This window comes from Cupressus sempervirens, chromosome 6 (assembly GCF_028749045.1).
Source record: "Cupressus sempervirens isolate cs-2001-9-10 chromosome 6, ASM2874904v1, whole genome shotgun sequence".
In the NCBI taxonomy this organism is placed as follows: Eukaryota; Viridiplantae; Streptophyta; class Pinopsida; order Cupressales; family Cupressaceae; genus Cupressus; species Cupressus sempervirens.
The window spans coordinates 180,997,615-181,024,043 of record NC_143123.1 but is presented as its reverse complement, the minus strand read 5'-3'; the positions used below and the strand labels follow the sequence as shown (position 1 = coordinate 181,024,043).

General features: G+C 33.1%; 1 pseudogene; it reads right to left on the bottom strand.

The window, feature by feature from the left end:
- The window catches only part of LOC149551849 (coatomer subunit gamma-2 pseudogene), a 204,260-nt pseudogene that overhangs the window by 16,450 nt on the left and 161,381 nt on the right, over window positions 1-26,429 (bottom strand).

Sequence of the window (26,429 nt, the reverse complement as noted above, 5' to 3'; positions counted from 1 at the left end):
TCTTAACTCAACTAGGCATTAGGTAAACCTCAAGGTGGAGTTAAAGTCACCAACTCGTGAAGGAAATCATCATTTTTTGCACTAAAGAAAAAATAGAGTTTTTGAGTGACCATTAAAGTCAACCAAAGGGGCTAAGGGGGTGAAAAATGTCCCCAACCCATACCCATACCCCTATTTAAAGATTTTAGGCTTTTAGGATTAATTTGAGACCTATCAAAGCTAGGAATATTTTAGGATATACTAACAACCTTCAAAAATGTAGTTAACTCCCTAATCCTAAATAGGAGTAATTAATCTCAATACTAACTGATTAACAAAAGGTTAATCAAATCCAGCTTAAATCTTTAGGTTACTCGATTCCCTCTAACTATCATGTTGGAATGCATACACAATTCACAAGTGTCAAGTGACACTATAAAAACACTATTATGAAGCATTAATATTTACTGATTACAGAATGATACATTCACCCAATCCACGACACAAATAAAATACGAACAACAAGGTTTGCATCTTTCATCAGATTTAACCCCAGGTTTCCACAATTGATACTTAGGGTTCAATTTCATTTCTTCATTAAATTTTTTGGCTAAAATATCTTGCACACTCATTGTACACATCAGTAGCTCAAGAAAATCACATGCATATATATTAAAAAAAACTATCTAGATAGTTACATAAATTAGAATGTGAATCTTTCATAAAATCAACTATTTAATTTATTTCTACCCACATTTAATCATCCGAATCACATAATCAATATAACATAACTTATTCGTTAATTCAGATTAAAGTACCAGAATAATCACCATTAGGCATGCATACACCTAATCATCATAACAACACCAATTAAAGAATACCAAACTATTTGAAACATAAAACTTAATCATTAGGATATTGTAATCAACACCCTTATCGTTAGGTGAAAATGCCTCATATCATTGTTAGTGAAATTTCAATGTTTGAACAGTTGAGATAATGTAGATGTTCTCGAATCACTAAGTATATAAAACATGGATGTATCAACTACTCTAAATTTGATTAGGACATTCACAATATAAGCATTACTTCATATCCATTTCAATCTCCTATAACATTTTTAACAGAGAATTCATATTTTATAATTACATATGAGGAGGGTCCTTACAGTCAGATTGAATTGATCATAAATTGTTTTTATGATCACTAAATCAATCATCTTTATCCCTGACTAATAATCACACACACACACACATGTATGTATGCATGTAATAAAAAGTATATCTATCTATCTATCTATCTCTCTATATAACTATCTATACATTTACCTCAAAATAATATTATCTAATGATTATTGTCAGATTAATTATCATTGATCAATATTAATAACTCTGGCTGACCAATAATATTCCAAGTGGATCGGTCTTACTAAATTCCAATTATATCAATGCAAATTGTGGTTATTCAAATAGTGATTATGTAGACAATGATCAATTTGAATCACCTCGTTATTGTGAATAGTGTCTTAATTTTAACTATGGCATAATTATTATGAAATAATGGATGATAAGTTACATCCTAGGTAGGAACATGTCCCTACATGGCTTGAAGCCACATAGAGACATGTCTCTACATGGGACTTCTCTCCATAAACTCATAAATAAACATTCAAATGCCACTCTTGGATATACATAAATATTAAGTAATATTATTCAAGCAGCAATGATCTTATATCATAAGTAGTTTACAATAGTGTGACACTAGTATTGGGGTTTGTTAGAATGACAACATGCCATGACAAGTTTCTAAGATGTAGGGAAAATGAGCCTCATTTTTTAGATGGTGAGGGACAGCTAGGGAAAATGAGCCTCATTTTTGAGATGGTGAGGATAGCTAGAGAAAATGAGCCTCATTTTCAAAACTATTGATATTTTATATTGACTAAATTTCAAATACAGAGTCATATCTCTTTTTCTTAATCATATCCCCTCTCTCCCCCCTCTCTCTATCTATATATATTAAGGAAAGGACACATACTATCTTTCAAAGCATTGTGTCTTTTGGTGCCTTATAACTAATCAAGTGTATTTGTATAACATGTTCCCAAATTAAATTTTGTAATTTGAAAATTTTTAAGGCTGTGTAACCATTTTTTCAGCCATAATCTTTTATAGCATTGAAAGGGTGATGCTATCCATTTGTCTCCTACTTGCACTGCAGTGCTAGTTGTTTATCATTGCTTACTTGAAGGTGATAAATCAATGTTGATGACTCTGATCTGAACTTGTTTTTGATCCACTGATGGAGAGATTTGGTTTATTATCCCTTTGCAACTCCTATAAGAATAATGCTATTTTTGATTAACATGATCTCATAAGTATGTTTTGTTCACGTGCAACTAGATGGTGACTGTCTGTTATTCCATTCTTTGCCTTGTTTTTGAGAATTGATGTCTTTGGTGTTAATTTGTTTACTGCTGATAATTGGTTTGGAAGTTGAATTAGGCTGGGATGGATAATTCTTTTCTCCTTCATCCGTTCTTAAATGCAAAGTTTTGTTGGATTTTCAAAAGCCTTCCTTGCATCTTTGTACATCAACTGTAAGTTATCCTTGCCTAGAGGAATAAACCTGTTGGAGTAAACTCTTCTATTTCCAAGGTGGGAAACTCCTAGCATCTCACTTATATGTTGAATCCTTGTAGATTTTCCAAGCAATTCATGTTCCTTGATGAAACTAGATTCACCATGGTTAGGAAACAAATGATGGGGCTTTACCATCCTAAGAACTTCCTCCATTTTCCCATGGTATGCATGGTCAGAGGTATGCAACTTCTCCCCTCTTCCTATCAATATTGTAGGAACAAGCTTTGATGTATGATTAATCATTTTAATCACACGATTTTCATTTCTAGGAATTATCCAAGCTGAATACAATATCAAATCTTCTTTATTGGGCTTGAGAGAGTGACTGCTTCCAAATGATACAAGATTTAAAGCAGCACAAGGTTCTACTTGTGAACTTGTTGCCATAATCAAAAGATCTTGTGGTGCATAATCAAAAGATCATGTTTTTCCTTCAAGGTCACTCTTGAGATAGGAAAATGATTTGTATGTCTTTTTCCAATACGTGAATTAGAATCCATGTTTTCTAATCCCTCAACAATGAATTCCTTATAAGGATCCTTGATAGCCACTCGGTAAAGCGATGAATTTATAAAATCAAAATATGGTCCACAAGCACTAGCAAAGAGAAACTTTAGAATTGGGCAGTGAATTGGATCAGCCTCTAAATTGATACAAATGCTCCTTATTATACTCCAATAAATTCATATGTATCCATCTTGTTGCGCTCTAATTAATCTCTATGAAACCCCATTAATGGATATGTTGAAGATTCCTTTGTTTCAAATATACAGTCTTATATAATCAAAGGATAATATATGAATCTCTAGCATTTTAGTCTAGAGAATGGAACAAATAATTTTAATTTATTAAAAGTTGAATGATGATACCATTTGATTTAAGCACAAATAGTGCTATGTATAATATTTTAAAATATAACACTAGTCATATACATAAATTATCAAATCTTATCCTAGAAAAACAAAACTGCTAATGATCAATGCTTATACAAAATAATATTGATAATGAAACTTCAAAGATCAATGGGAGAGAGAATTTGAATAGAAGCTCTAATTTGAAAAAATTAGGACTTCATCAATGGCTCTTGTTGGGGACATGTGCCCGTTGTGGGCATGATGAGCATCCCAGCTTTCTCTAGATGAAGCAAACCTACAAAAAGACAAAAAATAAACAATAATTAATTTATGCAGTCATGTTAGATCTATCAAATAAAAATATGTTACAGAAAAGAGAAACCCCTTGATTATCTTAATGAGAGGAATGGCTTTAAGGATTGTCCATGTACAGGAAACTCTTGAATATGTTCATCTGTATCCTACAAAAAATGAGTGCTCACCTACCTTTTCTAAAATGATGAATGGCCCTAACCGTAAGGCCTCAAATTTACCATGCTTAACCTTTTCCTAATCATTAGCATTCCATTTCAAGACCTAATCTCCTACCTTGAAATATCTATTCTTAGCTTTCTTATCATGGAGAAATTTAACTTGCTTTTCTTGGTGATTTTTGTTGTTACACACATCTCTTGATTTCATCAAGCTCTACAAGTGCTTTCAACCTCTCTTCCATAAAATCAATATCTTCCAATTGTTCTTCAATCATGAATTTATATACTGGCCATAAGTTGTTTAAGGGAATCATTGCTTCTTTACCATAGACTAAATTAAAAGGATAGAACCCAATAGATTTATTCACTTTGATCATGTCAGCATGTTGGTTCCTAATTTAATAGTTTTAAAATTAACCAATAAACTGGACCAATAAATCTAAGGCTAGAAATTTACTATAATAGATGCACTCGACTACAATCTTGGGCCAACTATAGGGCATAATTCCTTCTTCACTTTAGGCTCTGCAAAACCTAAGTGGGTTAACCTTGAGGTTATAATATATGGTACCTGTGCAATTAAACATATAATCTAAACCTATTAACAACAAATGAAACCCTTATGTCTTCTGATACTTATGCAATATCATAGGAAAGAGATAGCTACAAATCATAACATATGAACCCATACGCTAGGTGAGGGTTAATTCCTTTCAGCCCACTACAAAACATGAAAAAATAGAATTGATTTATTAAAAAGATTTGTGAAAATGCCTTTCATCTCAGCTTGCATCTAATTTAGTGATCAGTGCCTTATCCATTGTAACATAGAGTCATTTCTGGCAGGATGACCTAACTTGATTGCCTTACAATTATGGTTGTCAACTGAAATCCCCAAATTCCATTCTTACTAGCATCCCCTCCATACACCCAAAAACCCTATCAAATCATTGAAGCATTTACTTAACTCCTTAAATTAAAAGCAACAATAGATCTGATACACAACTCATCCAAGCTACCTTAGATTTAGTGAACCTTATTCATTCAATCGCAAAATTAATAGCATATGAAGAAATAAGAGATAGAAAAAGAGAACATAGATAATTCATTGTAAATCCCCTTTTTTATTTATCCTTGGTAAGACCAAATACATTAAACTAGTAATATTGAATGCAACTCAAGATATCTCACATGATCTATCATCAATTTCTATTTATCTTAGAGAAACAAGACATGAAAATGAAACTAGAAATCTATACAAGAGTGTATGTGTGGTCTTCACTGCTAGAGCTTTGCTCAATTAAATAGGAAGTAAAACCAACAACAACATTGGTATCACAACAGTGAGAAATTTTTTCAAAACTGGAACCCCCTACAATGAGAAAGAAAGAGAAAGATATAGAGGAAGAATGGAATCCTAGATCTGATTTGAAGATGACATTTGTCCACTTGAATCTTCATTCTTTTCTATTGTAGAACATCTCTCATCTTTCTACCCATGAGATTTGATTTGATTTTCATCATTTTTTTGTAACAAACTTGAAATATCTCCTATTCAATGATGAAAACCATTCTATTTGCCAAAATATTTGAAAGCATCATGCAATGCTGATAATGCTTTGATTCAATTGATTTGAAGATGAAAATACTCACTTATAACTACCTTCATGTTGCCCTTTATGTTTATTCGATTCATCATTTTATTGGAAATTCAATTTGAACTGCCCCAACCACATGAAATTGGAAATCAGGTACCCGAGACAAAATCTTGCATAACTCAAACTAGTGACCACTTGTGCAAAAACAATCTCTAGAATTAGAAAGTTCATCTTCTCCCAGTTTTGTTGATATATAATGTGCCTATATGGACTTACCAAGAACTCCCAGGATCTTAAAATGAAAAATAGTTTCCTTTTATGCCTTGGACTGCACTTCATTTTAAATTTTTATGCAAGAAATTTTACATTTCTTAAAGTCAAAACTTTAGCATTAAAGAAAAAATTATTTAAAATTCTTGCATGTATCTCTTAGGAAGAAAACATTAAAAAATAATTTTTTAAACTTTGTTTGAAATTTCCCTCACTTTTCAATCTGGGCCAAACCTTGTTGACCACCCTGCCATGTGTCAACACTGGATTGGCTTGTTTCTGACACAGTCACGTAAAAATCTCCATCTGGGTGCCATGTGGCATCATCTCATTTGTCCTCTATTTTTCCACATCATCGTGTACATTATCGCCAATTGGTTGATCACCATGTCGCATGATTAACTACCTTACAATTTTGCCTTGATGACATGGTGACTACTGTCAGATCTACCATGTGGCATGATCTAGTACCTTTTGATCTTAGCCACGTCACTATTTTATTCATTAGTTTACTTGCCACATGCTACTACTTGTTGGATTTTGATTTGCCTGCTGTATCTGGGCGAAACCCACAACTTTTGCCAAATTCCTAAGGTTTTTCAAGAGGTCACCATGTTGTTACTGGCAAAACCTCCTATTTCTTAGTGGCAACATGGCAACCACCAAAATTCAACACATTTTTTGACTGGTCTCTTCTTTTTCAGTTAAAATTTTAGTTGTCATGCTAGCTGGCCATGATGGGCCCCTCACTTGAGTTGTGGCTTACAAAAACTGTTGTCCTAAAGAAAAAAATGAATGCATGTAAAGAAGTATTTAAAAATTAAGAATGTTTATTCGCGAAACAATGTGGAATATTGGTTTGTGGCTTCTTTCCTCTGCTCCTAACATTTTACTTCCTTGTTGTGTTTGTTCTCCTAGCCAACTTCCAAATCTCTCCATCTTCTTGGCAGAAAGGTGTTCTCTTCATGCTTTGTGGACCATGGTTTTATCTCTACTAATTAGGCGTTTGAAGGGATGTCCCTGTCATACTAGTCACCTGTTGATGGTAAGGAAGGAGGACCATAGAATTTGAGGGCCAACGTGCCTCCCCATTGATCTCTATTTTTGACTTGAATGACTCTCTTTGACATGTGTAATCCTACTCAAAACATAAGTGAATAGCTTTGAATTTGAGATTGACTTCACATTCAGCCACTCCCTTTTATATATTACTAAATTGCATTAGTTGAGTTAATGGAGTTATTAGAATTTCTAACATATATAATTTCCATAAGTGATTGAAGAGGTGGAATAGAAGGCACTACCTTGTTTTGGAAATCCAAAGGCACATCTACATTTTTTGTAGCTTCTGCACTTTTTACTTCATAATAATTCCAAATTGGGCATTGATTCTCATTTGTAAGAAGATTCCTTCCCATTCTACACCTCTCGGTTGGGATAATGAAGGATGAGAAAGCCATTAATCAAAAAATTTCTTGTCCTCTCCTCTTTTTGTGTCTTCAAATTGCTACTACATCATAGACACGGTTGGAAAAAGTTACATGCTTTGATTGCTGATAGCCAAAACAATGGCACAATTTTAATTACTTTTTCAATTACTATTGACCTTTGCTTCCATAAATAGACAACTCCCTCACATACCGTGGCAATCTCCCTTAGCTATATACTCATGATTTACACCTTGAATCACTCGTGTGCTCATGCCAAGCGTTTCAACACACATGGGTGAAATGCTTTTTAAAATAAGGAGAGCCATTTTTTTTTTGTTAATAAAACTTCCTCTTTTACCCTATATAAAACTATGGCCTTTTCTTAGTATAGGGTGCTTGTCATAATGCCATCCCTCTGATTAAAGGTTAAAACATACAGTTTGAATTTTGGCTGATTTTTTTCTTGATATAAATCATTCCAAGATTCAGGTGAATGGAAATAAACCATTTGGAAAGTTGTCCCTAGCTTGGATGTGTTCCAGTCATTCTCTACTACACCTTGCTCCATCTCTTTCTTTAATTTCTCTTCCCAAGGTCTCTTTTGTTCATTAACGAATTTGGAGGAAGTCTTCTTTTGTTTAGTCCAAAATGAGGACCGCGAACAACTGTAGAGTGTGACTTTAAAAGACATCAATGTTTTGGAAACCACTTCCTTATTTGTAAAACCTTGCATCAGAATAGCTCGTTTATCAATATGTTGAGCTATTGCCACAACCAATCCTTTCTAAAAATAATCTTATAGCCTTTTATAGAAAGCCGCATTACTTTTTCCTTTAATACTACAACCACTTGCAATCGAGACATATATTTTGCTTCAAAATTATCAATGAATTTATGAAAAGCAAGTAGCTCTTCTTTGCCTTAAAAGCCCTTGAGTTCTATCAATCTGATGCAAATTAGTCAGCCCCCCCAAAGTGGGTCCAACTAAAAAAATTTCATTTTCAAACAACTGAACTATCAAATTGACCCATTAGTCATCCGATACAGATCCAAATCAAAATCCATCACTGAATTGCTAATTAAAACTCATTTTACCACTTTCTTGCAAACTGACAACTTTATGCCAAGAGGTCCTTTGACTGGCTTTAAAAACTAACCAAAACATCTAAACGAGCTCTAAAACCATACAGACTGATTCTTTTTTCCACAATCTCTTACCCTGTCAAATCTCATCTCATGATGAATTCTCAGTCAAAAGATATTGACCACCACTATTGCCCTCTTAGATTTGCCTATAAGAAAACATGTTAGAAAATAATAAATCACGTTCAAATTTGGCTTTGAAATTGGGAAAACTGACACTTGGGGAAACAAAAATTGGGGTATTAGTTCATCGTCACAAGGAGAGTATAAATTTGCAATTAGGGCTCATGATGAATAACTAGATGCATTTGGCGAGAAGTCAAAGTGGGCTACTCAGATTTGCAAGACTGAGGATATTGACAGGATAACGATTTTTACAAATGGAAAGGACTTGGGAAAGTGTGCAAATAGATTCATCAAGACTTGAAAACTGACACATTGGTATAATCCATTAGGTCCCACCAATCACATATTCAAAGATATGAGATCCCAAACAAGGCTCCTGAGCATTCTGCATTTTTGATTACTAGTGAAACTTTATAAATTGCAAACAGAATCACATTTGAAAACTAATCAAACAGACTTGTCACAAGCTCAAAATTGGAACATAGAAATTCTTTGACCCCTAGAATATGATAAAAAAGGAATTTTATTATTTGGGTCAACTAGTTAAGAGTTATAACTTGTCAACCAGGGCTACCTGGAATTATGAACAATATGCAAATTTACAATAGAGGCAACTAACCAACTTTGGGACATTAAAAATCTAGTCAAAGCACATTGAAATGACTTGAAAGTTGGAACATAGGTTCTTTGGTATGCATATTAAGCATCCCCAAAGTGGTTATTCATGAATCTTAATTGGGTACTAGATATTCAAATGCAAACGTGCCCTCCTATCATTGTTTGACACTTAGGTAAAAATGCAGAATGCATGAGTGTACAAAAGGACACTTCACAAAATAACTCAGAATAAAAAATTCTCAATATGGAACACATATGTAGGCTGAATGAAGGGTGTATAAATACTGAAACACATCATAGTCCTCAAAAGGATAGCTGGTTACAAATGAAATAAAAGCTCCCATGAGGACTTAGCAAAATTTTCAGAATGTGACTCAAAATAGAAAATAGATTTTGAGTGCCAACAAGCCCATAGTGCTACATTTAACTTGGAACCACAAGCTCTTTTATTATTATCCAACATTCTCCCAATGATTTTTAATATGTTCTTGTTGCTAGATTAGGCTTGCACATTGCCTTGGGAGTGATTCAGGATGATTAGGAAACGATTATGCCTCATGTCTTGTAAAAATTAGAAAACTCTTTTGATTTGAAACACATACTGTTATCCACGATAATATTCTTAGGGACTCTAGACTTGGTTAGAAAATTTTCCATGAGAAACTTAATTCCAACTTTGTTTGTAGATTGCTTGGTAGATATGGCTTCTACCCATTTAGAGAAAGTGGAATAGTATAGCAGATTTTTAATAGAGATTTGCAGCCTCATTTAAATTTCTCATCTGCTCCTCCACCTAAAATTAACTACAAAAATCATAAGAAATGTAATATATTAAGACCCAACCAAAAGCATATTTTTTACAAAATATTTTAGTCTACTTTTAACTGCAACAATTTAATAAAAAAAGTAGGTGCTTATATACTAAATTTGTTAAGACACACTTTATTTTGATGCATATTCTTCTATGTCATTTAATAAAAGAGTTAAACATATTGTTGCTAATTAAAGAGTGTTAATATTGCTACTTGTAGCACCCCTTTTGCCTAGGAAAAGAGCTTCCTAAAATATAATTTCTATTGCATCAGGCATCTCTACATTGCATGTTACCCAAAATACACGAACAAATCTTGGAAGCATTGGTTTCAAAATTTATTCCAATTATGCATAATCTAGTTTATAACTACAATGATTTCATATGCTAATATACTATAGATATGTATTCCTAATAATTGCATGAAACTTTTCTAGCAAGTTGATTAACATGCAAAAACAAATAGAGGAAATGTGATCCATTTTACTATCCAGAGGTGTAGGCCTTTCTGTACATTCAACTGTTGTGAGGAACTTTCTTTCTATTTGTGAGCAAGTTGTTGCTACTCCATGAAAGTTCAATTCTTCTAATGTTCATGCAGTAATGGAAATTCTATTAAAAAATTCATTGCTATCAATTATGTTAGGAGACAAACTCCCTTCTATAGTAGAGGCAGCTCAATTGTAGCACAAATGCAAAGCCTGCTTCCAAATGGCTAAGCACACAAGTTGAAGTGAAAATTCCTCCAATTGTTTCTTTGATTTAAGCTACAAAGGTAAAAATTAATAATTATGAAGACATACTCAATGAAGAATTTTTTTTCCATGAGTTGTACTTTTTCATTTTCTAGTTCAGAAATTGCATAACCACAATGCATCAATGCTTGGAGCCTTCTTCGAGGATTGGAGGGTTGATTTTCTATATCATCATCTAATCCTCAAGAAGTTCCTGATTGTATTGCAATATGATTCCCAAGACTTCTATAATCACCTACAAAGTCTATTGTAGGTCCAACTATTTCCATTGGAGTACTCATCTCTTGAATCTTCTGAATGGTCTTTGTTGGAGAAGTTGCCAACTTATTTGGTAACTTATCGAGCTGAGAGGTAGTAATTGATGCATAAAAAATCTATGTTGATGTAGTAGGAACAAACAAAATTAAATCTTAATAGAAATATCACAATTTTACTTGTTGTGGAAAATATATCCTACTTATCAACTCTCATACTCAAAATAGCCATGATGCATGGGAGAAAATCCAAAATAGCCAGCTTAAAACTTCAACAAATATTCTCTATACTAATGAATTGAAAACATTTAGCTAAAGATTTTAAATGATGGATATATTTGACCTTGATAGATATTAACATTGTAATAAGACAATAATTTTTTTTCCTTATAAATAATAACAAAACAATCAAAGATAGAGATAGAGACTAGGGATGCATAGTAACTCTTATAATTCCAAACATTGGAGTTGATGGAAGACTAGTCATAAATTTCATTGATATGCTTATTTACTCAACTTTTTTCTAGTGTTTGATCCAAAATAATAGAATGGTTTGCTATAGGTTTGAGTAATGAGTTTTTTTTTTTTTGGTTTGGCTTGAGTGTAGTTGAAAGCTTGGGGCTTCCATACTTGAGTCCATATCTCAGTCTATGTGTTCAAACTTCATCTATGGTACATTAAGATCCAAAATGTTGTATCTTCAAGTATAGGTTGCTAGTTTTTCCCATATGGTTCTTCTATCTCTCCAATATAATTTTAATAATAATAGGTATTCTCTTGGACATACATCATACTAAAGAGTGTGTGTCAGTATATTTGGAACACCATCAGATTTTGTTACAATGGCTCTTAGCTATATAATACATTCATTTTCAAAATTGCAAGTACTATTACTTTCTCTCGAATTTGGGATAATCCTGCTCCATATGCTTCATAAATTGTGTTAATAGTAAATACTTAGAATGGAGATGTCCAACTAGATTGATAAATTCCTTTAAGGGGTTAAGGCATTCTAAAAATTCTTTACATAAATTGAATTGATGTAATTTGAAATGCCGAATTTTTTTTTTTACTGGTGTTTTGTTCGTCAAGAAATTTTTTTGATGCTAAAGAATATATGATCCAACTTCCTCAAAACATTCCTAGTTCAATTATAGGTGCAATAGGCTGAGCCAAGTTCCTGCATGTTGTAACTGTATCACCTAGTTTAGTAGTTTAATATTGAAATACTAACTAATAAAGCATTCACAAAACTAAATAAGTTAACACTTATGATAGGATGAGGTTATCACCAAAAGGAAGGCAAACCAAGAATGGTAAGCTTCTTGGGCATAACCTACAATGAAAAAGCTATGTCCCTGATGGGATAAGGGATGTATGGTCATGATGTGCTCAAGCTTCCAATGGGTGGGGGTTTTACCAAGTGTGTAGATGGGTGGAGGTTTCAACAATGGAGATGTGGATGTATTTTAGCATGGTCATGGTGCAAAATGGCTATGATGTAGTAGTTAGTGGGGCATCATAAGTTTTCAGAAAAGTGGCTTATGGATTGTGATAGAGGGAAGGGTTTTATTTATAGACCAAGGAGTAGAGAAATAGAGGGTTAGGATGCAAGGATGGAAGAATGATGAGGGAAGTCTAGGATGCTTTGAAAGGGGAGCACATCGATTGTGCTTGTTTAGAGCCAACAGGGGAGTGACACTTGTCACAAGGAGGATGAGTGTTAGGGGATGGAATAATGGTTGGTCAAAGGGAGTAATGAGGGAGGATGAGTGTGTAAGAGGGATGTAAGAGGTATTAATGACATGTAAGAGGCATAAATGCTCTTGGATAGTGATGGAAGTGGATAAGGGAGACTTTTTGACTTTGACTTGGGTCAGAAAGTCTTCACTCTTGCTTAAAGTAGTACACATGTTTAGGAGGGAGATTAGACTCAGTTTAGAAAGGGATTTAGGGTGCAAGTGGCTTAGCTTTGATGGGATGGGTTAGTTAGGTGGCTAAATGAGGTTAGAATGGGTTGGATTAGGGGTAAAGGTTAGGTTTAGAGATGTTTTAGGGGTTAGGAATGATTTATTAAATAAATAAGGGATGCGGGATTAAATTAAATAGGTCTAAGAATTTATTGAATTTAATAGAGGAATAGGGATTTAATTGATCAATTGATTTTGGATTATCATTTGATTTTATCAATTGGATTATAGTTAATTAAATAAATAAATTAACTAGGGGATGATGATCAATCAATTATATATATTTCATTTTCTTCTTCTCTTTTCTTCCCCTTACCTAATTCATATCCTTTCTTAAATGACATTTTCTCCCTAATACTTATATCTAATTTTCATCAGTTGTGACTCTTCATAATTAATCAATTATATTGATTTAGTAATTGATTTCATTTAATACACTCATTCATTAATACATTGTCTCTTTATAAAGATTAGATTTATATTATATCAATTTATATATAGATGATATTTATTATAATTATTTGTATTGTATCTTTGTTTATTACTATTTTATATTTAAGTATATTATTAAATTATTTTTAACTTAATTAAGTTGATTATTATTTTTTAGATCTCACTATATATTGTTACTATATTAGTAATATATTATTATCCATTTGTTAATAATATATTAGTATAATTTCATTTATTCATAATGGAATTACAATATGATTTATATATAGTAATTTACTTTAATAATAATTTAGTACATATTTATTAAAATATAGTTGAAATAATTTAGTATAAATTCATTAAATTAATTATTATAACTATTTTATTTCATTGACCTATTTATCTACATTATCATAATTAGTGGACACGACAATCCACCCTTCCTCAAATTGCTTGTTCTCAAGTTATGAATGTTTATACTAAAGTCACATACAAGGTGTAAAATAGGATGCAAAAATACATCAACCATGGATGGAGTTTCTATACTAATGCATGAAAACATAAAGTGTTCACAACATAATTGTTTAAGTTCTTGAAGACATGAAGCATACAAAAAGAAGACACATTGATGCATGAAGACACGAACCATAAATGATGTAGACACATATTGAAAATATCATCATATTATCTAATAAGATTATTCTAAAAATAATATGTTTTGTCATTGTATTTTTATCCAAAATCGTGCACCAAAGGAATACAAGTTAGTACACATGAATATACTTTCAAAAGAAGCTAATAGTTTTAATTAGGAAAAAATAGCTCTACTGTAATGTCCCCACTTGTAAGGGCTTATAATATTATCATGTTTTCCCAAGGAATCAATTTAGTGGATTATCATTACACTATTTAATTAAAATAATTCTTCATATATGTATACATTCATATCATCTCGATTAGATTGTATGTATAGGCTAGGTCACCCTGGGATTGGACAAGAAATTTGCATTAAAAACTTGACAAGACCTTGGTCCTCCCCTTTCAAATGGGTGCTTTCCATCCCTCACCATGCTTAGATGCTATATCATACTATAGTCCTTGAACATTGTGGTGGGGTCCCATAGTTCAATAAACCTAAACCCAAGAGTCAATATATACCCCTCTTGCCTTAGGACTCAACCTTACCCTCTTATCCACCTAGTTCTTACTGCTTAACATAATCTTGTAATCATTTAGAGTCATTACTTCTTAATGCTATACCTTACTAGAGTACTTAGACATTGTAGTGGGGTCCCATAGCTCGATAAGCCTAAACCCAAGAGTTGAATACATCCCTCTCTTGCTTTAGGGATTAACCATACCCTCTTACCTACCTAGTCCTTTCCTCATTAACATACATTTATTGTTTTTCATTCATTATATTTAAAAATGATCAAAGTTAATTGCTCAATAAGTCATTATATATTTAATCTTAATATTTTACTTCCATATTTAATTATCCCACAAGAATATTTACTCTATTTTTCTCTTATTTTATTTAATAGACCATAGTTATAACTATCCATCCTTCAATATTAATTATTTAACAAAATTCAAAAATATGAAATTAAACTTACCTTTTCTTGAATCAACCATCTTCATCATATTTGAATGGTCTTGAAAGTTATTTAAATAGAATTTTCTTTTTCTTCTTCCCACTTTATTTGGTACTACTATAGTAGAGTGCATTGACTTCAATCCTCGTTCCTTCTCCTTCATTGCCTATGATTTCTTTTTCCTTTGTTTCATTTCAACCTTCATGCGGTAGTGCATCTGAATAATAAGAGTATAGCTTCACATATATCTTTCCCTTCGATGGTATTATCCCTTGACCATTCAACTCAATCACAATAGTCTTCATTGATATCTAAATAATATGTTGATTTGACCATATAAAAATATGCATTCATTAAACTATATATGGTATGTATGCTTTGTATACTATCTTTATGTACCATCATTGGTTGCTATGGGGTGTAGCTATTGTATGACAAGGTATCTTCATATATACCTTGGTTTAGTATGGTCCTTTGTATTATGTGTTTTGTTTTGTCCATTTGTAGAGGCCATTGATTCTATATAAAGCAACACAATAGTCCATATCTTGCAAAAAACTATAATTATGAAATATGTATTTCATTCACTAATTATAATCTTCTTGCACAATGTCGACCAAAAAAGTATGTTAACAAATATTTCTTGGCACAACTACGCATATATTTCTAGTGGACTATAAAGGCATACATATATATATTGGGGGCATATAAATCTTATGGCACTTGATCTATTTTTATATTTCTTATAGTCCATCCATCAAAACTGATAATCTTATGTTAAATTTAAAACTGATATTATTAAAAATTATAGGATGGCAAGATCAATGCTCTGAATTATAATAAAAAGAACGTTGCAAATATTAGAGTAGATTTTGAATCTACTTTTCTAATAATTTATATTTTCAATGGAGATATTTTGAAATTTATAAGTAATATAATATTGTATAAGTTTGGTCTAAGGTTTATTAAGTTTTGATGTGAATCTAATGAGTTCCATAATTGTGAATTTGACAATCAAACTTTTAAGATCAAATTCTCATAGAAAAGATCAAGAGAATTGTCATCTATGGTTTGTATTTGTTGTAGCTTTTATTGTAGTTGGGGCAGTTGCAACTTTTACTGCAGTTGGGGTAGTTGTATAGGGCATTGACTACAAATTTGGTATTTCCAACAGTTGATGCTTTTGATTGATTAAGCTATATGTATAAGGTTGGTATGAAGATCAATATTTAGGGGACATAGGTGAGGATAGCAATGCATATCACTATTTTCTAAAGAGAAATAAATAACCATCGATATAGACTAGGTTGTAATCAGATTGATAAAATGTTTCATGGTTGTTGAACTAGAGTTGTGTCTATGACTATCTTGCAATGACTATAAAATATAGCAATATCTATCAATATCGTTTGGTAGTGGGGGTGAAGCTTACATTTGAAACTTGGAGTAGTTGGATAATGCCTACTACACTAGTTCAAGGTTGAGTAATTGAGAAATTACATAGAGCTTGGCACTGCTATAGTAAAAATTGACATTTAATTGGTAGTTGTTGGTCTATGATAGACATCTATCAGATTGGGATTATTTCTAATTGCCACAAAAGAAGATTACGGGAATGAAATGTATATTATCTACATCCTCTCTTTGAAAATTTTGCTTCTATAACTTACCATGGATGTGCTTTAATACTTGTACTTAAGTTGTGATATTATCTACACTGATATGTAGCTATTGTCTAAACTTTGATTTTTTTGGTTGTTTCATATTGACATTAGCATGAACTAGTGTTTTGTTGTGACCACCAGTTGTAGATTTCTTAATAGGAAATAATTTTGTTTTCCATTTTCAAAGGGGTTCTTATAGTGACACATTTAGCTGGACTGGAAAGAGATTAAGAATTTTCTCGTTATGGCGTATAGCAATATTTGCTTCCAAATTGTTGAAAGCTTGGTTGTGTCCCAAATACTATGTCTTGCTTTGAAGTAGTTAATATAAAATAGTGAACATTATTGATTTGGTTAAAGATCAAGCTATCACTTCATACAGACTATTAGAAATTTATGTCCTTCAACCATTTAAAATATTAATTGATCTTCACACCTAATGCCCTTGAGAAAGTTTGAATAACAACCATAAGTCTCTTTTGGCTGCTTCCATCTCTTTCTAATAGTTTCATACATTTTTCAAGGCTCTAGAAATCTTATAAACTCCCACCAATATTTTCTATGATACGTTTGTGATTATAATATTTTTAATTTGAAGATTGTTCTTGTGGCTTTGAGTTTTCTATGAATTCAATTTTTTTGATATAAATTCACAAGATGGCAGATTTTTTAGCTCTGATACCACTGCAATGTCCCTCAATAGGACAAACATAATGTCATTCAATTTCTTCCAAATAAACCTTTTCAGACCATCCTTTTTTTATATATATGTCATTTTCTTCTTCTCTATTCTTCCCCTTACCTAATTCATTTCCTTTCTATATATCCTTTCTTAAATGATATTTTCTCCCTAATACTTATGTCTAATTTTCTATCAGTCGCGACTCTTTATAATTAATCGATTATATTGATTTAGTAATTGATTTCATTTAATACACTTATTCATTAATACATTGTCTCTTTATAAAGATTAGATATATTATATCAATTTATATATAGATGATATTTATTATAATTATTTGTATTGTATCTTTATTTATTACTATTTTAGATTTAAGTATATTATTAAATTATTTTAAACTTTATTAAGTTGATTATTAGTTTTTAGATCTCACTATATATTGTTACTATATTAGTAATATATTGTTATCCATTCTTTAATAATAGATTAGTATAATTTCATTTATTCATAATGAAATTACAATATGATTTATATATAGTCATTTACTCCAATAATAATTTAGTACATATTTATTAAAATATAGTTGAAATAATTTAGTATAAATTTATTAAAATAATTATTATAACTATTTTATTTCATTGACCTATTTATCTACATTATTATAATTAGGGGACATGAGAAATGTCCTAGGAGATGACTAAATAAGATTACCTAGTGATGTAATCAGATTTAGGTCTCTACAATAACATGTTGAACTAGAGAATACTTAAACCTTCTTCCTAATGTTGTTACTCAACTTCATAATCATGCCATCTTGTATATTTCCATCACTGTTCATAAACAATTGAAGTTGTTCTACCAAGTTGGGAGAGAGCTTGGACTTAAGAGCAATCAAATGAATCATACTCAGGATTTTCAATGCCTAGAAGTTCATTCTCACCTATGATGAATTGGTTGGAAACACAATTACCAATTTTTACAATTTCTTTGTCATTGTGCTTACCTTTCTTTTAGTCCTTTCCAATTTACACAATCACATACATTAAATACTCACCTGATACTCTCTGAAGATATACAGATTGTTCTTTCATCTATCTTCTTGCTGGTCTAGATATCAAAGGAGAGGAATGTGTAACTTTTTTATAGAAATTATATAATCTGATAGCTATATTGACTATATGAAATTTGAATGCCTAACTGTTGGAATATTCAAATGTGGAAAGAGTACTTATGAGAGGGGGGGGGGGGGGGGGGTGAATCAGAAGTACTAAAATTTGTCCTATAAAACTTTTATGTGGAAATAAATTGCATGCATGTACATACAGTAAACATGAAACTAACACATGCATCAATAACACATAACACCTGAAATTGGTAACCCAGAAACCCTCCAGGAATAAGAAGGTAAAACTGGGGTGGGGATGATACCCACAAAAATTACTGCAGTAATATTGTTTAACCACTTCTGATGGTTTTCCCTGTTAAAGGCTTTACACTGTGTCAATAGTGACCTGGTTAGAGGATTTACAAACACTTAACATGAAGTGTCACCCTGTTAAAGGATTTAATCACCTATCTCTAGGATCAATGAAATAGCTGTTAAGCTAACCTATCACCATAGGATTTCCATGCTAATACAATGGCTAGAAAGTATTAGGTAAAATGAACCTACTAGTTTACAATCCTTGATTGCTGAATGCTGGCTCTGTTCTGCTTCGTCTGATCTTGATCCTTTGTGATCTGATATCTTTCGCTTCTGAAAATAGTATATCAACCACTCTATATCTTCTCCTCTATATCATCATCTTCATCATCTCCTTCTCTATCATATCTTCTCTATCATGTCTTCTCTATCATGTCTTCTCTATGAGATATCGTCTTCCTTATAAAGATATTCGAGGATTTAGGGTTAGGTCTAGATCTACGATCCATATTCAATCTTTATTTCCACTTAATACTTATCTTTTGCTGATTGGTTGCATGCCTTTATCATTTTTCTTATTGACTACATGCCAATTACATAGGAAATATAAAAGATTCGATCTGATCATTAAATCCTTTGAGATTTCCTTATGTCGGCTGTAAAGACTATTTTCATCATAGTTTGTGTGATTCCAAACTCTTATGCTGATATCCTGGATTAGTCGGCTCTTGAAATATTTCTGTTGCTCGACACATGCTGTTCTACTGAGTTACTCGACACTTACACAAAACTGTGTTACTCGGCATCTAAACTTTACTCAGCACCTGATCTTCACTCGGCATTTACACTTTACTTGGCACCTACACTTTACTCGGCATTTACACTTTACTCGGCACCTACACTTTACTTGGCACCTGAAGATTACTCGGCATCTATTGCACTCGGCACCTATTCTTGATCTTGGTTAAGTGTATTGACACTCAGTTGTCAAATTTATTCTTTAAGCTAACAATCTCCCCCTTTGACATGAGTGGCAAAAACACTTAACCCATGTGACTCAGTAATTAATCCTTCATTCAAACTTTGCTTCCCAAAATTTTCTTTCTCCCCCAAAATTCCAAAATTTGCTTATCTCTACTATCTCCCTGTCAAAATTTCAAAATTGGCTATCTCTGCTTTCTCCCTGTCAAAATTTCAAAATTGGCTATCTCTGCTATCTCCCCTATCTCCCCCTTTTATTATACTTACTCCCCCTTTTATTATACTTATCACTTCATTCCTGTACTCAACTTCTTTCTTTAATTACTTATTCTCCCCCTTTTTTGACACTTATGTCAAGGGTCTTTACAATGAAATGCCATATTTGGCCAAAAATGTGCTATTTACTTCAAGGAGTATCTTCAGAGCTGCATCCCAATTTGCTAATGCGACATCTAATGTCTTATGCTGGATGGCAATCTCTACTGCTAGGTGTACAAGTCCATCAAATGAAGAAAGATTGGGGTCTTTCCTGAGGACTGTCTCTGCATTTATTTGCTCCTTATGAAGTAATCCCAAATGAGGAGTAATTGATGATTGCATTTGTATCAATTTGGCTTTTGTAGTCGCCTCCTCTGCTGCCAAAATGACTAGCTCTCTTTGTGTGTGAAGCGATTGGACAAAATGCTTCTCACTTTGAGCTGGATCTGTAGGGAGTTGCATACTAGAAGTTTTCAAATTGCTTTCCAAACTCAGTATTTTCTGGCTAGTGTCTTGTGTGAATGTTGAAAAATCACACAACTTGTTGTACAGGGAAAAGATGTTTCGTAGTACAATTTTAACTATTGTAACTTTCTTTGCCAATTCTTCTTGTGCTAGTGCTATATCACTAGATATTTTACTGTTTACTTTTCCTTGGAACTTCTTTTCTGATCATTCAAGTAATTTTACATTTGTTTCCTGGTCTTCATTAGTCACTTGGTCAACTATATCAGAAAGTTGTTCCATGATTGGTCTTGACTCATCTGGAGATTGTAAGCAAAAAGCTTCCGTGAATATGTCCTTAATTTCATTCAATGTACGCTTATGCTTGTATTCCTTTCTTAGTGCTTCTTGTCTCCTTCTTTTGTCTAGTGCACTCTGAATTTCATTAATCTTTTCTTCTGTAAGAGTGCTAGATTCATAAAATGGGATTTTAATTTCTTCATCAAGCTCAGGAACTCCATAGTGAAGTCTCCTGACTGCTTTTGATGAACTCAAGCCTGGTGTTCTAATTTTTAGCTGTAATCCATCTGTGCTCGACTACTGAAGAGTTTGTGTTGGAGTCCCAGATTTGGGTAATGCAACCAGTGTTTGTATTGTAGTCTCCTCCTTTTTCTGTGTCTCTTTTTCTTCAGCTTGAGTATCCCCTTTTTGAATGCTAGATGGGGTTGAACTTGGTGGCTGTTCAGATTTTTCTTTTGTTTCCCCTGTTGCTATACTTGGCACTTGGAGTGTATCAGTACTTATACTTGGTGAAGGTGGTGGTGGAAGGAATAGAATACCAGTAGTTTGTGTGATCAAAGGTGGCATTTGTGCTTTTACCCTTGCTTTTGCTTTGACTTCTGGATTCTGTAATTCATCAACACTGACCAATATAGGATTTGAACTTAATTTTGCTACTAAAGATGATTGGTCAAGGATTTCCAAATCCTCTACAGTTAATGGATTGATGTTTTGACCTAAAATTTTTGTAACATCCTTTATTTTTATGAAATCTGTAGGTGTGATGGTGGCATGAGGAGGACTAGGAGGAGATACCTATATGTCTTGCATACTTTGATCTTGTGGCTCAGCTGTATCTTTCTCTTCCTCTTTCTCCTCATTGAGTGCCTCTCCTTCCTTTTCTCCTTTACTCTCCTTCTCCACTAGTTTCTTCTCTTTTATTTCTGATGCTCCCTTTTCTTTTATCTTGGCAATTGCTTCTACCTTATATTATTCATTATATACATCTTCAATCTTCTTGTAAACTATTTTCCACAATCTTGTGGATTTGGTAACTACCTCTTCAATTTTATTCTGTAGAATACTGAATGCTCTATACTTGGGAGTGAATCTGTTATTATGCCTTTTTATGGCATTTATTATTTGATCTCTAGTCAAATCAAGCAACAATCTTGCCAATGTTGACTCCCTTATTTCTTTTTCCATTTGTAAACAAAAATGCCATTTATCCTCTATGATTGTATACAGTTCTCTCGGCATAGAGTCATCTAATTCTAGAGGTGTGTGCTTATATTCAGCCATCATAGCATACACAGACTCCTCTAATTTATTTTGCTCTCCTTTGGTGAGCTTAGAAAAATTTAGATTCTTTAATCCTTTCAAATCATTATTTCTAATTTCTGTACATAATTTATCAACATCAATCTGGGGTATTTGTCTTACCTCTTGAGATTGACTGTTGTCTTCTGACTTTGTTTCCTCCTCATATGTTTCAGGCCGGGGAATGAACTTCCTCTTCTTTGACTCAGCAGTAGTATTCTTTGAGTCTTTCTTCTTCCCTTTAGCCTCTTCTTTTTCTTTTTGAGTTGTGGCCCTTGTGGTTGGTCTTTTTGGTGCTGGGGTAGCTACTTTCCTCCCCTTGGATTTAGGAGCAGATGGAGTTGTGGTCTTTTTCTTGACTGGTGCTTCCTTGGCTACTTCAACCTCAACACTTTCCTCTTTGTCTCCTTCTGACCCTTGAGTCTGATCCTGAAGTTTGTCTTCTTCTTCTTCAATGACTTCTTCTTCTTTTTCAATGTCATCTCCTTCTTCTTTTATTGTCCCTTCTTCTTCTATACCAAACTTTCTTTTGATTTGTCTTACCATTTTCTCTTTCTTCTTTACTGTTGAAGCAGTCTTCAACTCTGTTATTATCTTTGATTTGACAACATCATAAGTTCCAAAGATTTTTGCATTTTTGTCTACTTCTTCTACAAGTAAGGCTGTTATTGCTGTAGAGGCTTGATCAACATCAAGTTCATATCCTAGTGGCCTAAGCCATCTTATTCTAGGTATAACTGCTTGCACATAAGTATAATCTATATCTACAAGAAAACAAATATCTTTTTCATATTTCTCAGTCATTGAAACTAGAATTCTCATTCTTTGTTTCATGGACTTTTTGAAGTCCTCAAAATAACCAGTCATTTGGGCATCAAAATTTTCACCCATCTGTTCAATGTATCCATTAATTTGTTCAATAATTGTTTTGTCTGGATTCCATTTAACTTTCCCTATAGAAGGAAATTCTTTCATCGGATAGAAAAACATACATATCAAAACTGATCCAAATTTACATTGAGCTCCTTTGCTCTTCCTTATAGCTCCCATATTTTCATTAATCTGTTGAAACATGAGCTCTGCCAGATCATAAGTGTCATCCCTTTTTATTATCTTGTATGCAACATCAACTGCTATACAAGGTACACTATTTAATCTACTTGATTGATAGAATTTGTGTGAAATAATTCTTACAGCAAAGTCTAGTAGAGGATTAGTTACTGTGTCGATAGTCATCCCTCTATTGTTCCATTTTGCACCTGTATTTCTCTCAATTACTTCCCTTTTGTCACTTCGCAAGGTCTTTGGCCGATCTAGGGTTGGAATACCAGTAACCCTATGAACAATTTTCTTGGTGAATTTTACTGGCCCTGACTCTAACCAAAAAGCTTCATTATGTATTCGGCTCAAAACTATCCATACCCATTATGTTTTGAAGACAGTCGGAAATGCTAGGATTTTGGTTAATCCTTTTCTTTCTACAATGGAAAACACATTTTTCAGTACTTTGTTTTCAAATAATTTATCATATGCATTATGAATTTCTAAGTCTCCTATGGCACCAATTTTACAATTGTAGCATCTATGAACATCTTCTACCATAACAACTTTATCCGGAATAACTGATAATGCACCTGCAGGATCATTCTTGTATGCTACTTTAGGTATGGGCTTAAATTCAGGTTGTTTTACTTCGTTGCTGACCAACTGAACTTCATGGCTTTCTAAACCCTTGGTGGTTCTTGACTCGGATGCCATTGTTTTCCAAACTAGGGTTTTATAATTCAAACAAGTTTGAGAGACCTACGTAGCTTGGGACTTAAGAGAAATACCTTGAATCGACGAGATCATTGTTGGAATCTTTCACGAATTGCTTTTGAACTTTTCTTGATCTTCTCCGCTCCTTTTTTGGCTTTGCTTCTTGATCGCGATGCAAAAAACTGATTGAAATCGCGATAATATACCCTGATTTCATCGCATTAAATGCTCAACTTCCAACTCGGCTTCTGAAGAAATTTCAACCTAACTCGGCGTCTACTAAATTTCCTTTCTAGTCGGCTTCCATTGGAGTTTTTTTTTTTTTAAAAACTCGGCATTGGTTATCAGCTCAGTCGCTGTTGGGAGCTCGGCATCTGTTTTGAGTTTTGACTCGATATCCAAAGGTAGCTCGGCATCAACATTTAGTTTTTGTCTTGACATCTTGTTTCATGTAGATTTATACTTTGAATTGCTTCTTTGTCTTGGGACTGATGTCTGATATAACTTTGTATATCAGTCCCATACACTTCTCATGCTTAGTTTGATGAATTGTGATCACTTGACCCATTGGGTGAAGTGATCCCTTCACTTGATGTATTGCATTCATCTCTCTTTTTCCAAGTCTTGTTCATTTTCCCCCTTATCTTTTCAATATCAATCTTTTCTTTGCCTTTATTCTCTTCAGATTTGGGTGCCTTTGATCTTGTAGGACAGTTTTTGCTGATATGACCAGTTTTCAGACAACTAAAACATGTGGTTTGGTTCAACCATCTTTTGTAGTTCCCTCTGAAATGTGTTCTTATGCAATTTTGTGGTGTATGTCCATATTCTTGACAATAATGACAATTGTACCTAGTATTATAATCCCAATGATGATGACTTTCTTTTCCTTCTATTTTTGCTGGTTGATTTGATGTCCACATAGGTTTTGATCTGCATTCAAATGCCCTATGTCCATACTTATTGCAATTATAACAATGTCCATCAAATCTCTGAGTCCTTGTGAAATTGGATCTGCAATCTTGTGTCATATGTCCTTGCATGTTGCACTTGTGACAGAAACTCTTACTCTTGGGTGTGTTTGGTTGATTGAATCTTTTGCTCTTGCACACATTAGCAGTATGTCCCTTCTTATTACAATAATGACAAGTGGGTTTAGTATTCTTACCTTTGTCACTTCTTTGTTCAGAACTTTTTGATGATTCTCCAACTTCAGTGCTATTGTAACCAAGTCCTGATGTATCATGGGCAGATCTTGGAGTTTTCAACAACTGTTCAAAATACTTGATGGCTTCACTTGACTTGTTGAGATTTTCTGCTACCTCTTTTTCTCTGTTCAATTCATTCTGCATTTGTTCATTCTGTATCTTCAGAGTAGAGATCTCAATGTCCTTCACATTGAGTTCATGATGAAGGTTCATCATTTGAGCAAGTGTATCCATCTGCATGTTTGAGATCCTTGTCAGTTCAGTACATTTTTCTTCAAGTCTGTTTGCGAGATTCCTTTTGTCATTTTCCATCATGACCTTATCATCAACTGCTCTTTTCTTTTGTTCTGTAATTTCACATATCATTATGGTTTGTGATTCATGTTCCATCTTGAGAGATCTAATTTCTTTTGCTTGAATTTTGCTTTTCTCCATCAGTTCTACTATTGCTGCATCAAACTCTTTGATATCTCCATTGGAAAATATGTTGATGGTATCAATTTCCTTGTAGTGTATATCATTTTCAGCTATGGCCAGATCTTTCCTTTTTTTAAATGAGTTTCTCAAATTGATTCTAAATTCCTCCAAGCTATGCAGAGCAAGTTGCACATCTATCACCTGATTTTCAATGATCTTTCCAAGTTTGAAAGCTTCCATCTCTAGATCTTTTCCTCCAAGCTGTTAAACTTTTCCTTATGAGAACCTGGTAACTCTCTGATACCAATTGTTGGAATATTCAAATGTGGAAAAAGTACTTATGAGAGGGGGGGGTGAATCAGAAGTACTAAAATTTGTCCTATAAAACTTTTATGTGGAAATAAATTGCATGCATGTAAATACAGTAAACATGAAACTAACACATGCATCAATAACACATAACACCTGAAATTGGTAACCCAGAAACCCTCCAGGAATAAGAAGGTAAAACTAGGGTGGGGATGATACCCACAAAAATTACTGCAGCAATATTGTTTAACCACTTCTGATGGTTTGCCCTGTTAAAGGTCTGCCCTGTTAAAGGCTTTACACTGTGTCAATAGTGACCTGGTTAGAGGATTTACAAACACTTAACATGAAGTGTCACCCTGTTAAAGGATTTACTCACCTATCTCTAGGATCAATGAAATAGCTGTTAAGCTAACCTATCACCATAGGATTTCCATGCTAATACAATGGCTAGAAAGTATTAGGTAAAACGAACTTGCTAGTTTACAATCCTTGATTGCTGAATGCTAGCTCTATTCTGCTTCTTCTGATCTTGATCCTTTGTGATCTGATATCTTTCGCTTCTGAAAATAGTATATCAACCACTCTATATCTTCTCCTCTATATCATCATCTTCATCATCTCCTTCTCTATCATATCTTCTCTATCATGTCTTCTCTATCATGTCTTCTCTATGAGATATCGTCTTCCTTATAAAGACATTCAAGGATTTAGGGTTAGGTCTGGATCTACGATC